The sequence below is a fragment of the Echinops telfairi genome, unplaced genomic scaffold (assembly GCF_000313985.2).
Source record: "Echinops telfairi isolate 266 unplaced genomic scaffold, ASM31398v2 ScPeMD7_2291;HRSCAF=2852, whole genome shotgun sequence".
Taxonomy (NCBI): domain Eukaryota; kingdom Metazoa; phylum Chordata; class Mammalia; order Afrosoricida; family Tenrecidae; genus Echinops; species Echinops telfairi.
In genome coordinates, this window is record NW_022106189.1 from 43287169 (window position 1) to 43304287 (window position 17119).

The window sequence follows — 17119 nt, forward strand, 5'->3', positions numbered from 1 at the left end:
CACTTTCCTCTTACATTCCTCGTATCACCACTCTCATTATTGGTCCTGAGAGGTTTATCTTCACTGGATTCTCTGTGTTGCAAGCTCTTATGTGTACCAGTGTGCATGCTCTGGTCTAGCTGGACTTATAAGGGTGAATTTGGGTTATAATAGTGGGGGAGGGGGGAAGAAACATTAAAGAACTAGGGGAAAGTTTTATGTTTCATTGGTGCTATACTACACTCTGACTGGCTCGTCTCTTCCTTGTGACCCTTCTATAAGGGGATGTCCAATTGTCTACAAATGGGCTTTGTGTCTCCACTCCTCCCTACCCCTAATTCACATTGATAGGATTTTTTGTTCTGGGTCTTTGATGCCTGATACCTGATCCCATTGACACCTCGTGATCACACAGGCTGGTGTGCTTCTTCCATGTGGGCTCTGTTGCTTCTCAGCTAGATGTCTGCTTGTTTATCTTCAAGCCTTTAAGATCCTAGAATGCTATATATTTTGATAGTCGGGCACCATCCACTCTCTTCACCACATTAGCTTCTACACTCATTTTGTCTTCAGCAATCGTGTCAGGAAGGTGAGCATCACAGAATTCCAGCTTATTAGAACAAAGTGTTCTTGCATTGAGGGAGTACTTGAGTTGAGGTCCAATATCTGTCTGCTACCTTAATACTTAGCATATAAATATATGTACATAGATCTGTTTCCCTATCATTGTATATAAATATATTTACACATGTCCATGCCTATAAATGTTCTTCTAGTTCTTTCCTCTATTTCCTTTTACTTTCCTCTTGTCCCACTGTCATGTTCTACCTTCATACCGCTTTCAGTAATTCCTCTGTGAGTCAGTTTCTTAAAAGAAATTGGGTGGCCTTACTGCTGTAAGAAGGGGGGATGGGTTCTGGAGGTAACCAGAAATGCTTATTTCCAGGGAGAAGGTTCTTTGCATCTGTGTTGTTTCTGAGGTGTCTTCAAGACACTGTAGAGACATTGGGGGATGGACTTGATCTTAGAGGAGAGTTCTAGGCTGCAAATACACATTGGAGAACAGCTTGTATAAACATGGTCAGGGAGATGGATATGATCAAGTAGGGAGAAAGCAAATACTGAGAAGAGAGGAGGATCAAGGATCAAGTGTTGAATACTTCCAATATTGCGCTGAATTATTCTAGGTAAAGGAGAATTAACCTGAAAATGGAAGGAGTAGCCAGAGAAGAAGGATGGCATCCAGGAGAATTCATCCACTAAGCCATAAAAGGTGGAACACAATGGCTGCCTTCTTGGGATTTGCAAACTAGTAGCCAGATCCAAGTTCAACACCTCATGGCAGTGCAGAGGACTACATCACCACAAGTTAACTGTGGTGTTAGAGGTGTGAACTTCCCACACAAGTGGGAACAAGAGAATGACTAACTCCTCTTGGGGGAGAAGGCATAATGTGAGAGAAGTATTGCGTGTTGAAAGAAATTTTGACAGCTGGAGAAGGGAAAAGCTCCAGGTTCAAGTAGAATTTACATGGGAAACTCAGGGAGGAATTAGTATCTGAGGGCCAGCAACCTAAACCAGGAGAACTTGAGGAAACCGGCAAGCACTGCAGGACTGGCTAAGTGGGGAAAGGTTAAGTATTACAAAGGTTGTCTTTATGGAGGGCTATTTACCTTAGGGCTTGCCTGAATTGTGCCAGTACTTTGAAAACTGGTTGGTTGACGTCATTATCTGGTTGTCTTGGCATCAGAAAGACAGCCTCTTAATCTCAAAGGTTTTTATAAGGTGGATATTGACTAGTTGGTTTTTCTTTTTTGCGAAGACAGGAAGAAATATGATTACATTTCAACAAAGGCAATTTAAGTTAGACATTAGAAAGAGTTTTGTTATCAGTAACATTTATTTTACCTGTCTGCATTGGCCTTCCAAACTCACAGGCTCAGGCACAAGATGATTACAGTCAGAGATAGGACGGGTATAAATATGAGCTAAAGAAAAAACAAACCCCAAAATGGAATAAATAAATTTAACGAGATTGTTGGAGATGGAGAGTGGAGGAAATTACTCTTGGAGCAATCACTAACCAGGTAAAAAGATGTTTCTGGAGGAATTTTGACTCAAGGTTTGGGGTTGGGACCTGTTTTCTAGGTCTTCATGGGCAAGAGCAGCTGGAGCAGGCAGTCCTCAAGATCTGTGACTCTTCTACCGTATATGTGCCTCAGTGTCGTAGTGCTGCTATCACAGAAATACCACAAGTGAGGCTTTAATGAACAAAAACGTATTTTCTCACAATTTACGAGGCTACAAGTCTGAATTCCGAACACCAGTTCCAGAGGAAGGCTCTCTCTCTCTGTCCACACTGGCGGGGACTGGGGGTGGGTGGGTCATGTGGTGGTGGTGGTGGGGGGAGCGCGCTAGGCAGGTCTTGGTCTCTTTCCAGCCTCTATTCCTGGGCCCTTGTCAATCTTCATGAGGCATGGCATCCATCTTCTCCCATCTGAGTTTACTTGCTTCTGCTTCTAACCCACTTTTGCATCTCAAAAGTGACGTATTTAAAACACAACCCATACAGATAAAACCTCATCAGCATAACACTGCCCTGTTACCAAATGGGATTATGTCTACAGGGATAGGGTTTAGCATTTAGAGTACCGTGTATATATACTCGAGTGTAAACCAACCGGAAGATCAGCGGAGGCACCTAATTTTACCACAAAAACTGCATAAAAGATGTGCCGAAAGACTCTATACACGAGTATATACGGTCCATATTTTGGAGACCACAATTCAGTCCATAACACGTAGCAGGAGAATTACAGGTGCAGATGGAATTAAGGTTACCAGTTGGCCAACCTTAAAATAGGGAGATTATCCTGGCATAGCACAAAAGTCTTTACAAGTGAAAGAGGAAGTCCCAGTTAGAGAAGCATTTTAAGATGCCCTACAATGCTGATTTTGGAGATGGAGGAAGGAGACTATGTATCAAGTTAGAATTCACTTAGTAAATAAACAGGGACCATTCCTTGAAGACGGGAGAGGCAATGGAAGCCTATTCTCCCCAAGGTGCGCCAGCAAAAGCCTGCCATCGACGTCTTGACTTTATCCCAGTGAGACGTGTTGGATTTTCATCATCCCAAACTCCATGATAGTATTCATAATCATAGAATCAAAGCTGTATGATAGGATCCATGTTGTTTTAAACCACTAGATCTGGCGTGCTTTGTTACAGCAGCAACAGGAAACTCACACAGTGGTCAGAAAGTCTAAGGAAATGATAGACTCGTCCACTTGGTTTGCCTCTGGGAAAGAGCAAGGTGGAAATAAAGGAAGCTGTGAATTCCAGGGTCATCACTACCCCACTTATGTTAATTAAACATTTCCCCTCACTTCTGGACTATTTTAAGACTTTTAGCAAAGTTTCAAAAATAGTACAAAGAATTCCTATATACTCTTCACATAGATCACCCATATGTTAATATTTTTAAATACATTTGCTTTATTGGCTTCTACTTCTAAAGAATTAAAAATACCTTTCTATATAATAATCCTCTCTGTTATGTAATGTCTCTCCCTTTGTATTGCATTGATGAAGGTTCAAAAAGGATAGCTACGGAATTATCAAAGATTTTATTGGACCAAAATTATAAAAATGTGAAGATTTGTTTCTCAACATGTCATCCATCTGTTTTACACACGGCTGAAGGTGGTGTTTCCATCTCTTTAAGTGGGAGGGGATTATAAATTGGGTAGCTAAATGCCAGGTCAACAGTTCAAACCCACCAGCTGCTCCCCAGGAGAAAGAGGAAGTTTTCTGTTCCTGTAAATATTTACAGCTTCAGAATCCCAAAAGGATAGTTCTACTCTGTCCTATGGGGTTGCTATGAGTTAAAATTGACTGGATGACCACAGTTTGGAGCTTATATACTTCCTTAAAGAATTCTGTCCTCTTCAATTTACCACATCAAAGTGATAGTTTTGACATTCCCCAGAGACTCAAATTGTATTACTTTTAAATGTTTTTTTTTTTTTGAGTTTTGGAAACAAAAAGAAGCCTGATTATAATTGGCTGCAGGGTGGATGGGACATGGCTTCCCAACAAGATTCCCATCAGACAGCCCCTGTTACCTTTGAAGAATGAGCAGGCACATTGCTGAGAAAAAAAAAAAATCCTCAGTACCATTTCCCTGGCTTTCCCCTCATCAATGTTGTTTTCAATTAGGGAAAAAAGCTTCTTCACAAGTCCTTGTGATTGTCCTGTGTCCACCCAGAAAAATCTATGAAGATGGTATCCATTTGGAATGAAAAACAAAAACTAAAAACCTGTCTTCTTCCACGTGACTTCTCTGCCTTTATTTCAACTGACCCACTAGATCTCCTTGGTCTAATGGAACTTTATTTTGAAGGGCCGCTAAACAGACTGGGACCAGTGTATTACAGAGAGGACTTGTCTGCAACCATCCACTGATCTCAGAGACATGTTTGCACATGTTTAAAATTCTGCTGTCTGAAATTGATCAAACATGTAATTAAGGTGTGTTGAATGCAAAAGTTGGAAACGAAGGACTAGTAGTTAGAAAGTGTGACTATGGTATAAGAAATGCCCAGAGACTGCATGTCAAAATTTTGCAAGATCAATTATCCTTTTCAAATATTAGAAATGGTGACTATACATGTGGACTCAGCCAGATGGAAAACATGGAATCAAACCACATGGAATCAAATCAAATCAAATCTTGTGGAAGGACACATGGAGAAGCTCAAAGGCATCTCTAAGAACAAGGCCAAGGTCTGATTGTGGAACAGACCATCAATTACTCGTATGCAAGTTCAAGTTGAAGAAAATTAAAGCAAGTCTAGGAGAGTCAAAGAACAAAGAGAATATACCGACCTGCATTTTGAAATTATCTCAAGAATAGGTTTGATGTATTGGACACCAGTGTTCAAAGACTAAACTAGTTGTGGTGACATCAAAGGCATCATGCGTGAAGAAGGCAAAAGGCCATAAAAATACAGGAAAGGAAAGATAAAAATGGATCTCAGAAGAGACTCTTAAACATGCTATTGAATGTTTATTGAATGAGTAGCTAAAGTTGAATGAAAAAAATGATGAAGTAAAAGAGCTGAACAGAATATTTCAAAGGGGGATTGAGATGATAAAGTAAAATATTACAATGAAATGTGCAATGACATGGAGTTAGAAAGCCAAAAATGAAGAACACAATGAAAAGTTCTCAAGATGCAAGAACTGAAGAAAAATTCAAGCCTCAAGTTGCAATATTGAAGCATTTTATGGATAAAATGTTGAATGATACAACAAGCATCAAGAAGATGAGAGTAACATGCAGAGTCATTGTACTGAGAAGAACTGGTTGATATCCAACCATTTCAGGAGGTAGCATATGCTTAAGAATCCGTGGTATAGGAGGAAGAAATACAAGCTGCACTGGAGACATTGAGCAAAATAGAACTTCAGGAATTGACAGACTACCAACTGAGATGTTTCAACAAATAGGTACAATCTTGGAAATACTCACCCATTCAAGAAATTCAGAAGACAGCTACCAGTTCAGCCAACTAGGAGAGATCCATATTTGTACCTGTTTAGTTATAATCTGACAGAATGTGGGAATTATTGAATAATTTCATTAATACCACAGGCATATAAAGTTTTGCTGAAGATAATTTTAAAATGGTTGCAATAGTACATTGCCAGGGAACTGCCAGGAATTCAAGCTGGATTCAGAAGAAGATATGGACTGTGAGATAATCTAACTGATGTTAGATGGATTTTGACTGAAAGCAGAGGCTAGCTGTAAGATGTTTATTTGTTCCGGCTAGACTAGAGGATGTACCCTGGTACAGATAGAAATTGGAAACACAGGGAATCCAGGACAGATGATCCCCTCAGGACCAGTGGTGAGAGTGGCCATACTGAGAGGGTGGAGAGAAGGTGGGGTAGAAATGGGGAATCGATCACAAGGATCTACATATAACCCCCTCCCTGGGGGACAGACAACAGAAAAGTGGGTGAAGGGAAACATCGGACAGTGTAAGACATGACAAAATAATAATAATTTATAAATTATCAAGGGTTCATGAGGGAGGAGGTAGCGGGAAGGGAAGGGAAAAAAGAGGAGCTGAAACCAAAGGCTCAAGTAGAAAGCAAATGTTTTGAGAATGATGATGGCAACAAATGTACAAATATGCTTGACACAATGGATAGATGGATGGATTATGATAAGAGTTGTATGAGCCCCCAATAAAATGATTAAGAAAAAAGAAAAAGGAGGAGGAGGAGAACTTATAAAGGCATTAGAACAGTGAGGGGGGGCATGTTTATTTGTGTGGACCATACAAATTAGGGATAAGATTGTGAAAAATGGGGAACATGTTCATAGACCAAGAGACAGTGCTTCTGACGCATCAAGAGGTTAATGTGGGTGGGTTCAAAATGAGAAAAAGTATGCCAGAAAAAGTGTATCATTTGGCCCTATTTATGGTGTGGTGGGTTACACATTCTGTTTCTAATCAGAAGGTCAGCAGTTCGAACACATCAGCTACTCTGAGGAGAACGATGAGGCTGTCTACACCTGAAAAGACTTAAAAGTTTGAGAAACCCCCAAGAGGCAGCTTTAGCCTGTCCTACCAGGGTCACCATGAGGCAGAGTCAGCTCAATGGCAGTGAGATCTATTCAGTTTGTACATTGAATTGTAATCTGAGAAGCTGAACTACATGAAGAAGAATGAGGCATCAGGCTTGGAAGAGCTCATTAACAACCTGTGAAATGCAAATGACACAACCTTGTTTGCTGCAAGTGAAGAGAACTTGAAGCACTTGTTGAAGAAGATTGAAGACTACTGCCCCCAGTATTGATTACAAGGCAACGTGAAGAACACAAATAACTGGACCAGTAGGTAACATAATGAGGAACAGAAAAGGTTGAAGTTGAAAAGGATTTCATTTTTGTTGGATTCACAATTAAGGTCCTTGGAAGCAACAGTCATGAGGGCAAAAGACATATTCTTTGGGGAATCTACTGCAAAAGAGCCCTTTAAAGTGTTAAAAAGATGCTACTTTGAGGATTAAGGTGCATTGCTCCAAACCATGGTCTTTTCAACTGTCGCATATACATGGAAAAGCTGCACAGTGAATAAGGAAGACTGAGGAAAACTCGATCCCTTTGAATTATAGTGTTGGCAAAGAATATTAAATATAACACGAACCTGCAGAAGAGTAAGCAAATATGTCTTGGAAGAAGTATGCTAAAATTCTCCTTGGGAGAGAAGCTGGCAATGTGTACTTTGGACAGATTATTAGGAGGAAATCGTCTTGAGAAGGCTGTCATGCTTGGTACAGTAGAAGGTCAACAGAAAGTTATTAAATGAGACAGATTGGGTGTAAACCAGTGTGGGGTGGTACAGGACTAGGCAGGGTTTTGTTCTGTCATTCTCGGGGGCAGTATGAGTTGGCACCAATTCAATGACCTCTGACAGCAATAACCCATAAGTACGATTATTTAGGCCTTCTTTGTGTCCTGTCTTTCATATTTTGTAGCTTTCATCATACAGAATCTGCACATAATATGTTAGCACTATACCTAAGCATTTAAGTTTTGGTGGTATTATTGCAAGCAGGTAGATTTTTAAATTAAAAAAATCATTCTAAGTATATAGAAATGAGGTTAATTTTTATATTTGACTTTGTCTTGCAAACTTGTGTAACTCACATACGAGTTATAAGAGTTTTTGTCAGTATTCTGGGATTTTCTAATGAGCAGCTGTGTCCTTTGTGAATGGATACTGTTTTATTTCCTCCTCTAGGATCTGTATACCTTTTATTTTTAAGTTTCATTGCATTGTCTAGAACTTCCAGTGTGATATTGACTAGAAAGTTGTGAAAAATGACATCTTTGGCTTGGTCTCAATGGGGAATCTGTCAGCCTTTCATCAAGTATGTTAGCTATATGCTTTCTGGTTGATACACTTTATCAGATTATTCCTAGTTTGCTGATAGTTTTAATCACAAATGAATGTTGGTTTTTGCCGAATGTCTTCCCTGTGCCTACTGAATTAATCCTGTGTTTTCTTCTTTTTTTCCTCTTTGTTAACATTATGAATTATATTGATTGTTTTTCAAATGTTAAACCATCATTCCCGGGATAAACCTCACTTGGTCGTGATGTACTACCCTTTTTATATTTTGTTGAATTTGACTAGCTAATACTGCACAAACTATTTGTATATAGTTAACAAATAAACAAATGACTATTTGCATATTTTATATAACAAGGATTTACGTATTTAATGTAACTAGTTGCATATAACTAATAGTCATCTGGAGCCCTGATGGTAAAGGGGTTACACACTGGGCTACTAACCATAAGGCCAGTTGTTCAAAGCCACCAGTCACTCCTCAGGAGAAAGATAGGCTTTCTACTTCCTTCAAGAGGTACAGCCTCAGAAACTCACAGAAGCAGTTCTGCTCTGTCCTATAGGGTTGCTATGTGTTGGAATTGACTTGGTGGCAATGAGTTACTGTATATACTTGAGTATAAGCCAACCCAAATATTAGCTGAGGCACCTAATCTTACCACAAAAACTGCATAAAAAATGTGCTGACGTATTATACAGCCACAGTGGTCAAAACAGTGTGGTACTGGTATAATAACAGATATTCAGACCAATGGAAAGGAGCTGAAGACCGAGAATTAAAAACATCAACATACAGGCAACTGATTTATGATAAGGGCCCCAAAAATATCAAATGGGAAGCAGATGCCCTCTTCAATAAGTGGTACTAGAAAAAATGGTTATCTACCTGGATAAAAATGAAACAAGACCCTTACCTCATTCCATGCACAAGAATAAACTCAAGGTGGATCACAGACCTTGAGATAAAAACCCAAACTATTAGGGCCATTGATGAGGGAACTGGGACAAACCTGAGAACCTTGGCACGGAGAATACATAGACTATTGGACATAGGGAAGGATACAAATACAGAGAAGTCACAAATTGACAAGTAGGATATACTGAAGATAAATCACCTGTGTACAGCAAACGAATTCACCAAGAGAGTAATAAGAGAGCCCACAGACTGGGAAAATATCTTTAGCAGTGACACATCAAACAAAGGCCTTATTACTAAAATCTAAAATACTTTGTAGACTTACAAAAAAATTTTAACTGCCCACTAAGGAGGTGGGCAAAGGACCTGAACAGAAGTTTCACAGGGGCAGAAATCCGAATTGCCAGTAAACATATGAGAAAATGTTCCTGATCATTATCCATAAGAGAAATGCAAATTAAAACAACTATGAGATACTACCTAACACCCTCAGAGATAGCCCAATTCAAAAAATCAGAAAGTAACAAGTGTTGGAGGGCCTGTGGGGAGATAGGAATGCTCGTCCACTGCTGGTGGGCCTGTAGGTATGTACAGAAATTATGGAAATCGATTTGGCGATATCTAAAACAGATGGAGATAGAGCTACCATACGAATAAGCAATCCCCTTACTGGGCATATACCCAGAAGAGGCAAGAAACAAACCACAGCCAGAAATCTGTGCTCCAACGTTCATTGCGGCACAGTTCACAATTGCAAGGAGTTAGAAACAATCCAAATTTCCATCAACAGATGAATGGATCAAAAAACTGTGGTACATACATACAATGGAGTACTACATGTCCCTAAAATGCAGTGATGAACGCATGAAGCACATTGCTGCAAAGGAAGAACCAGAGGAAATTACGTTACGTGAAGTAAGTCAAGCACAAAAGGACAAGTACAACATGAGTCCACTGAGGTAAGCTTAAAAAAGGGGGTGTGGCATCGGGAAAAAGCTACTATCTATATACATCCCAGGGGTGAGGTCCAGCAACTATGGCAGTGGCCAAACCCAATCCAGGGATAAATATGGCAGCCAACTACATAAGAGGGGGAAAGAAAGAGACAAAAAGAAAAAGCTATGGGTAGGTGGGAATCAGGGCACTAATTCACCCAAGGGGAGGGTATTGTTTATATCTCCACAGGAGAGTGAGTACAGAGAGATCAGGCTTCAATCCGATGTGCCAAGATGTGAATACAACATACTGGCATGTACCAGGGAACCAATAGAGAGGTCTGCAGGGCCGACCCCAATCCCAACTATGTGGACACTCCCCACCCCCTCAGAAAAATGCACTTCAGAGGACAGCACTGGGGCTACAGCTTGGGGAGAGGGGTGCATCGGATTAGAGCACAAGGGAGAATAATGGAAAAGTGGGTGAGGGGTGATGGAGGATGATGTAAGAAATGGAAAAAATAATCTATAGTTTATCAAGGGTTCGTGAGGGAAGGTGGGTGGGGGAGGGAGGGGGAAGAAATGGGGAGTGGATATCGGGCTCAAGTGGGAAGAGAATGCTTTGAAAATGATGATGGCAGCATATGTGCAAATGTGCTTGACACACTGGATGAATGTATGGAGTGTGACAAGAGATGTTAAGAGCTTCCAATAAAAGTATATTTTTTAATGTGCTGAAAAACTCGGCTTATTATTATTGTTGTTGTTGTTTGTCCTATCTTTGCCCTGGGCCTGGGTTTTGCTGATTGCATCCCTATGGTATGGTTTAATGTGGTCCTCTGGCCCTTGAACTTCTTTTAAATTGGTAGTTAGATTTTGAAGCTTTATCAGAATCAGGTTAATATTTTCCTTGGTAATTAATATGTGGATATTTCCTCATGTGATGTCACCAGTCAATGGGGTTCATTGTCTACCTTTAAAAAAAATCATTTTATTAGGGACTCATACAACTCTTATCACAATCCATACATACATCAATTGTGTCAAGCACATTTATACATATATTGCCATCATCATTCTCAAAACACCTGCTTTCTACTTGAGCCCTTGGTATCAGCTCTTCATTTTCCCCCTCCCTCCCTGCACCCCCTCCCCCATGAATCCTTGATAATTTATAAATTATTATTATTTTGTCATTTCTTACACCATCCGATGTCTCCCCTCACCTACATCTCCGCTGTCCATCCCCTAGGGACGATGTTATATGTAGACCTTGTAATCTGTTCCCCCTTTCCCCCTCACCTTCTCTCCACCCTCCCGGTATTGTCACTCTCACCACTGGTCCTGAGGGGGTTCTTCTGTACCGGATTCCTTGTATTTCCAGTTCCTATCTGTGCCAGTGTGCATCCTCTGGTCCAGCTGGATATGTAAGGTAGAATTGGGATCATGATAATGGGTGGGGGGGTGGGGTGAGGAAGCAGTCAAGAACTAGAGGAAAAGTGTATATTTCATTGTTGCCACACTGCACCCTGACTGGCTCGTCTTCTCCCTGCAGCCCTTCTGCAAGGGGATGTCCAATTTCCCACAGATGGACCCTGGGTCCCCACTCCACACCTCATTCCCAATGCTATGAATTTTTTTTTTTTTTGTCTTTGATGCCTGATACCTGATCCCTTTGATGCCTTGTGATCTCACAGGCTGGTGTGCTTCTTCCATGTGGGCTTTGTTGTTTCTCAGTTAGATGGCCACTTGTTTATCTTCCAGCCTATAGGACCTCAGATTCTATATCTTTTGACAGCTGGGCACCATCAGCTTTCTTCACCGCATTTGCTTATGCACCCGCTTTGTCTTCATCGTTCATGTCAGTATAGGCTGGTGTGCTTCTTCCATGTGGGCTTTGTTGCTTCTTAGCTAGATGGCTGTCTGTTTATCTTCAAGCCTTTAAGACACCAGATGCTAAATCTTTTGATAGCTGGGCTCCATCAGCTTTCTTCACCACTTTAGCTTATGCATCCACTTTGTCCTCAGCGATCGAGTTGGGACAGGCTGGTATGCTTCTCCCATGTGGGTTTTGTTGTTTCTCAGCTAGATGGCTGCTTGTTTATCTTCAGGCCTTTAAAAACCCAAGTGAAGGCTGAACATGATAGTGGGAAAAGAGGAAAGTACAAATAAATAGAGGAAAGAACTAGGAAGCAAAGGGTAGTCATAGAGATTTAAATACAGGCATATACAGATGTAAATATATTTATATATGACGGTGGGGAATAGATCTATGTACATATATTTATAGGTTGAGTATTAGATGGACAGTGGGCCCCTGCTCAAGTACTCCCTCAACACAAGAACACTTTGTTCTAACAATTCGGCTGTCTGAGATGCTCAACTTCCTGGCATGATCACTGAAGACAATGGGTGCACAAGCAAATGTGAAGAAAGCTGATGGTGCCCAGCTACCAAAAGTTATAGCATTGTCTATCTTTATTAATACCTATTTTGGCTGAAGGAATGGGGCTCAGAGAGATCAAGTGATTTTCCTATGACAATAGTCAGTTAGTAAAAAGTTGGAGCCAGATCTGTCAGTAAAAGTTGGAACCTTTGTCTTGTAAGTGCAAGTCCTGCATGCTTTCTGTAGCACACTGCCTCTCCAGAAATTGCATTATTAGGCAGAAAGTAGATCAGTGTTCCATCCTGTGGTTACAAGACATACTCAAGTCTTTCAGTGTTGTATAGGAGCATAGTACTATACCAAACAATCATTAAAAAACTTCTTCCCAAGTTCTGGGTTGTATTCATTTTTATAGAAGTATAAAAAACAATTATGTTAATTTCAGTGTCTGGAAAGATATCTAAACTGAATGCAGAATCCTGAGCACATTTGTTTCTGCTTGCCCTTTCAGTTCTACAGAAGCAGAAACAACAATTCAAATGATGTAGACTAAAGTCTACAAAGCAATTTGTTTCTGTTTTATGCTGTGTTGAAGACTTGCTGCTAAAATTTCTCTTTAGTGAGGAGGGAGAGAGGGAGATGAGGAGGTGGTGAGGGAGAAGAGAGAGAGAAATAGAAAAAGACACACACACAGAATTGGTGTTTATCTACCACCTAAATTTTCAATGAGTTTGTATTGTGGGGGCAAGCAGCTCCATGAATTATTGGTTAGAGTTTGTAGAGACAATTTAAGAAAAAGGCATTTTTAAACTCTCTATATGTTTGTCATGTTTAAATCAACCAAGGACAGACATCTTTCTATATCTGAACATTGACTTTTTAACAAAAGTAGATGTACTCAGATACCCACTCTATATTATCTGGTGCAATGATATGATTCGGAGTTTATTTTCAAAACAGGACATAAGCTCCCCACCTTGAAAATATCTCCTGAAAGCTTTACAGCTTACAGATTCTATCATATATAAAATTGTTATTGAAACACCTTTTAATCGATTTCACACTTGATTCATACAAAGGGAGGATGGCTTTGATTTCTTGTAACCATAAGGATCTTGGAATTCTCATGTCTGAGGAAAGTTTCTGTATTCCTGAATCTCACCCCTACCCACTCCTTGGTGACTCAACTCCCTTAGGTGTGAATGGATCTTTTGCCCTGCCCTGCTCTGGGTTGAGGAGTCCTGATTACAAGTTGGGCTATGATCTGAATGGTTGGTGTTTTGAAACCACCAGTAGCTCTTTCGAAGGAAGACTGGACTTTCTATTCCTATTAACAGTTCCAGTCTCAGAAACCCACAGGCGGTCACTACGAGTCAGCATGGACTCAATGGCAGTGGGTTTGTTTAGGGTTTTTTTTTTTTTTGGTCTGGGTTGGTGCTATTGGAAGAACTAGGATCCTGATGAATATAGAGTAGAAAGTCAAAGAATATGCAAACATTGGCAAGAAAATCCTGGGTCCAACATAAGAACCTACTGAACAGAGATAGATTAGGGATTGCATGTACAACCCTAGAGCCTGTAGAATACTTAGACAATGAAGAACTCCTGGTGCTGGTTGCTAATAGAAAACTGAGCCGTCCAAACCCACCCAGCAGGTAACCCAAAAGTTGACTTCTCGGAGAAACCCTGGAAACCTGCTCCTGTAAAGATGATAGCCAAGTAAACCCTATGGAGGTGGCTCTACACTGTCCCGTGGGGTCACTTGCCATGGAGTGGACAATGGGCTAAATGTTCACCATCACCAAGAGCTGGGATGCTTAGTGATCACCTCAACTTACTCACTTTGCCTAAGTGACTTCTATAGGGTTGCAAAATTGTCACAGACTGAGCTGGAGTTGGAACCTATTTCTGAGGTGTTCCTTGAACTTCTCACCCTCCTGGCATCAGGATTCTGGCACTATTGCTAACTGCCTCGGAGACCTTGGACACATCACTGGTGGTCACCAGATATCATTGTTCCCATCTGAAAAATGTGCAGAATGATACCTTTCAAATTGAAATGAATTGAACGGGTTGTCTGTGTGTGGGCATCGTGCTTGGTAAAATAGAAGTGCAGAGAAAGAGGGTGCTAGACAAAACAGATTGACACCTGGCTACAAACATGGACTCAAACATAACAATCGTGGGGATGGTGCAGGATTGGGCAGTGTTTCACTCTGCTGTACATAGGGTTGCTGACTCCACAGCATCTAACAACAACAACCACGTGTGGGTGTGAGCCCTTTGTAAACTGTCAAACACCTAGAAAAGTTCTACGAGCTGTGGAAACACACTGAGGCTGGTTGAACCACTGACATGAGTGAGGAAATAGCACAGTAGATGAAGTCCGTTGTTACCTGGTGCAACAAGAGGTGGTAAGGTGGTGGTCCTTCACCTCGGTGAGATCACCCAGAAGGACTCCATTTATAGTCTGGAAGGAGCCTGACTCCTGGGAGTAGCCATGTAGGCATCTCTTAGTATTTTCTTTCTTTGGTGAAAAAAAAGCAACAACCAAAAAAACCCCCAAAACCAAACCAACAATAGTTCATAAATTTCACTAATGTCTATCGGAGTGTTCACTGGGGAGCTCTGGGAAGAGTAATCTGCACATTTAGAGGTATTTTCTCATTATGGATAATGGGATGATGAGGTGAAAAATGATCCTAGCTACTTATGATTCTAAAAAGCCGGCAGGCTGAATAATCTATGGTGATTTAGACATAATGGCAGCAAAGCAATAACTCATTTACTACAAGGTTCACTTAGTTATTTAATCATTTTTACTGCCATACAAATATGGAGTCCCAGGCAAAGTGGTCAAAAGTTAGTAATGATATAAAATGTAATTGTACAGTGGTGGCCCAGCTGACTCTACCGAAGGAAAGCTTTGGTCCGGACAGCTCTGTGAACTGAACCTAGTCACCATGTACATGGAACAGGCTCAGTGATCGGAATTCCTAGACGATTGCCCATTGTGATATGGAGAGACATCCCATTGGCAAGTTAGACCTCAATCCTATTGGACTTAAATGAGATCAGTAGGTGGGGAAATACTTCGGGAGAAAACTGGTAAAATTAGTAAGACATTATTACTTTAATTTTTAAAGATAATTTATCTCCCCATCCCTCCAACCAAAGGAGTGGGCAAAATTAGCGACATATGCTGAAAATAACCTATTACCAGAAACTCCAGCCCTGCCCTGGAGCTATGACACTCATCAAAATGCCCCATCTGGTTTCCTGTGTCACCTGAAATAATTAGCAGAAAGCACAGTTGCCAGGTTGTGTAGCAGATATTAAGTGCTGCAGGGATTCAGCAATCTCAGGGAGGCAGTTGGAGCTGCATAAAAACCTTGAAATGCAGGAGGAACTCAGGAGGGAGATGTGGATTTCAGCCCTGCTTGTGTTCAAAGATAGTGGCTGGAAATGCCTCGCCCTAAATGTTGGGCTGGCCCTCGTGATGAATCCTTGCGTTTCCCTGGGCCCCTAAGGAGTTTTTCCACCGAGAATCAATTTTGGGATCTTGCAAGAAAATGAGCACCAGCATAGTCTCGACACAAGAAGACTCCTGCGGTGGCTAATGAAACTTTCACTCCCTCTCATTCTCATTAAACCATGGAGCGAGTCTTCTCTCCTGTAAGAGAGCTGTAATAATTGCCATCCACCTCCAGGCTTAGAGCCGCTCCTTATCAAGAGCTATGACAGAAAAGCTGGCTGTTAGAGCAGCACCGTCGATAGAAATATAACTCGAGCTATTGACAATGGGAGTCACAGATGCAACTTCTCGTTTTCCGGTAGCCTTATTACTAAAGCAAACAGAAATGACTGAAATTAATTTTAATCATCCATTTTATCTGACTTGATATTAATTTCCTATACAATTTACTAATGACATCTTTATCTTTTATTTTAAAAAATCTTTTTATTGTGAAGCAGGTAAAGTTTACAGGGCATATTATCAGTTTTATATTCAACAATTGATATGCATTTTGTTTCATCTCCTCCTCTGCAATCTCCTCAATGTTCCCACTTTCTCCCTGTGGGTCCTGTTCCCTGTTTCTTTCTTTCTTTTTTTTTAACCCATCTGAATTTTGTCCTTGGGTATTTGCTACCCTTTTGATCTTAAATAGTTATTCTCATATATGATGAGCATAGCCCCATACCAGAAGAGTGACTGAGGGGACTGCAGGTCCCATCACTGTCTATCCAACCAGTGTGATTCATGATCTCTTTCATGATTTTGAGTTCCGTTCTTTTCCCTCAGTCTATCCAGGATCTAATGTGATCTTTCTTAGAGCAGTTGGTTGGGATAGTTGGGCACCATCTAGTTATTCTGGTCTCAGGGTTATGGAGACTGATGTTTGTGTGGTCCATTTGTCCCCTGGACTGTTTCCGTATGTTATTTGATAGTCATCACTCTTATTTCCTCTGGAAAGGGAGAGACCAGTAGTTGCTCTTTAGATGGTCACTCATAAGCCTTTAAGACCCCAGTGGATATGCACAAAATTAGGTTGTAGACCCTGTCTTTGTGATCCATGTTGTGCCAATTATCCTTGGTGTCCCTGGAGACGATGGTGCTGATTCACTGGATCCAGGTGTTTGGTTATGGCTGAGAAGTTATCTTAGCTTTCCCCCCCGCCGTATGCTCCACACTCATGGATATATTTGCAGCAAAGGTAAGTACACATTGACAAATAATCTCTCTCAGACCTATATATGTATTTGTGGATATATTCCTATTCTCCCTCCTGCACTGGTTCAGTGTGTCTATCCAAGCTTCTATTTGTAGATAACAACCATAGCAAGATTGTGGTATGTAACAGTATTTGCTTTTGTTGACCTTAACTACTTAAAAAAAATGATGCCCATTTTTTCTCTCAATTGGGTGTGTCTTTTACCATTTCAGCACACCTCCTTTTCGAGCTAGCCACA